The 2,303-nt window shown below is 41.6% G+C and overlaps 1 protein-coding gene across 1 annotated transcript in view; it reads right to left on the reverse strand.

Moving 5' to 3' along the window:
• GRB2 (growth factor receptor-bound protein 2) overlaps positions 1-2,303 on the reverse strand; it is an 84,520-nt gene that overhangs the window by 16,648 nt on the left and 65,569 nt on the right. The window lies entirely within an intron of this gene.

Below are 2,303 nucleotides of genomic sequence, written 5' to 3' on the forward strand. Positions count from 1 at the left end.
CAGTGGTAATCTACACTACATAACAAAGTTCTGAGAGGAAACTGGTAAAATTCTTTACAAAATGATTTATTCAAGATGTTGAACAATGCTGTACTCATAGCAAATTAGAAGCTGGATTGCTCTAAAGTGAGTGCTGTCTGTGTACTGCCATTCAAAGTGAGATGCAATAGAAAGGGTAGATAAGAATGACAGATAATCAACAACTGGCCAGGCTGCCTTAATGACTACTCTAGGCTAATTTCTTTCTTAATAGAGGGTATGCCCTGCAGAGCTTTGCAATGCTGGTGCTTATCTGCTATGCTTGCCAAACTCTGGCTGCAGGTGCCAGACACTGGGTTTCAATGCTTAGGATAAGGTGGCAAATCCTGCAAGAGCTAATAAATATGTGTAGCAAACTCTCAAAAAAATTAGCTAGTGGTAAATCCCAGTGTATTCAAAGTTTCCAAGAGTCACACACACATTGATAGAGTATTGATGAAAACTCTTCTAGTCATCATTTCATTTCTCTTAAATCCCATTAAAGACTGGAATGAGATAAAACAATATATGCAAGATACACTCATAATTTTAAAATCTTCATTTTAAAAACACTGCATTGCGCTGCGGCCAGCAATGGTGCCGCATTGACAGACAATTATAAAGTACACACCAAGGACAAGTTTGAGGAGGGAAAGTGCGCTTCAATCCTGCCAGGCCACCACCACCTGCCCCTGTACTGGCAGCACAGAAAACTCTTGAGAAAAGGAGCTACTTTAAAAGTTATTTAAGGCCAGGATTCTGTTATCTACCAAAAATAAGGACTAGAAGGAAAATGTGGTCTAATAATGATCTTATAAAGCATCATCCTATAGTAATAATAAAAACCCCACAGGCTTATAAACAATATTTATTATTTCATTTCAGAGACAGAGTTTCACTATGTTGCTCAGGCTGGAGTAGCTGGGACTACAGGTGCGTGCAACCATACCAGCTATGAGGAGTTTTTGAAAATGTCTTAACTCCTGAAATGGTGAGGTATGTCTACTTTTACTGTATACACTTGTTCTTGGAAGACAGACGAGAGTCAGACTGACAAAGAGCTGCTTGTAACCTATTTGTGCATCAAAACAGAACAAAGTAATCATCAAAAAGGAACACTTTCGGTTTGTGACCAATAACTTTGCAGAAAAAGATAACTATTTACCTGCCAGGAGTTCATAGAGCTACACTGTCTTCTTGTCACCTTCACCAAGACAGAGGCAAATCTCCCTAAAAAGTGTCCCCTCCCCCAATAAACACAACTCCAGGGCAACTCCCAGATTTGACATCAACTTAGAACTATGGCTGTCTACAGAACAAAAATTATTACTTGGTGTTTAGTATGTTTTTCTCCCCCAGAAAGCAGGAACACATAGAATTAATGTTTTTGAAAATGTACATTTTGAAAATGTAATTTTTTTTTTTTTTTTGAGAGACTCTTGCTCTGTTGCTCTGTCACCCAGGCTGGAGTGGACTGGCATGCTCTCAGCTCACTGCAACCTCCACCTCCCGGATTCAAGCGATTCAAGGGCCTGAGCCTCCCAAGCAGCTGGGATGACAGGTGTGCGCCACCATACCCAGCTAATTTTTTATTTCTAGTAGAGACAAGGTTTCACCATGTTGGCCAGGCTGTTCTCAAACTCCTGGCCTCAGGTGATCTGCCCACCTTGGCCTCCCGAAGTGCTGGAGCCACCGTGCTTGGCCACAAATAATTTTTAAAGGCCTACTCAGACTCCTGAGCATGAGCAAGCTGCTCCCATCACCGTGCCTTCACTTGCTTATTCACTCCCTCTGCACAAATCCATGGGTGAGCTCACAAAAAAAGTTTCCTTCAGCTTTAAAATCTCTAAGGAATGTTTTTAGCTATTACCCCACAGCTGCATTTTCTATTCCAACCCCCATATTCCCTCGAGTTATGACTTTGTAGCCACACAAGACACTTTGGTTTAACGGAAGCAGATTGATCAAGAGATGAGATTATGAAAGGAGGAAGAGACGAGTTTCAGTGAAGAAAGTTCTTTTTTTTTTTTTTTTTTTGCAAAGAGACTGAAAATAATGTTAAGAGCCCAAATCAGGAAGAAATTTAAGAGATGAGGAATGAGGTGAGCTTTCTACAGAGGAATTAAAAATATACAAGTCCAGGCCGGGCGCGGTGGCTCAAGCCTGTAATCCCAGCACTCTGGGAGGCTGAGACGGGCGGACCACGAGGTCAGGAGATCGAGACCATCCTGGCTAATACGGTGAAACCCCATCTCTACTAAAAAATACAAAAAACTAGCCGGGCG

Source organism: Colobus angolensis, unplaced genomic scaffold (genome assembly GCF_000951035.1).
Source record: "Colobus angolensis palliatus isolate OR3802 unplaced genomic scaffold, Cang.pa_1.0 Scaffold1, whole genome shotgun sequence".
NCBI lineage: Eukaryota > Metazoa > Chordata > Mammalia > Primates > Cercopithecidae > Colobus > Colobus angolensis.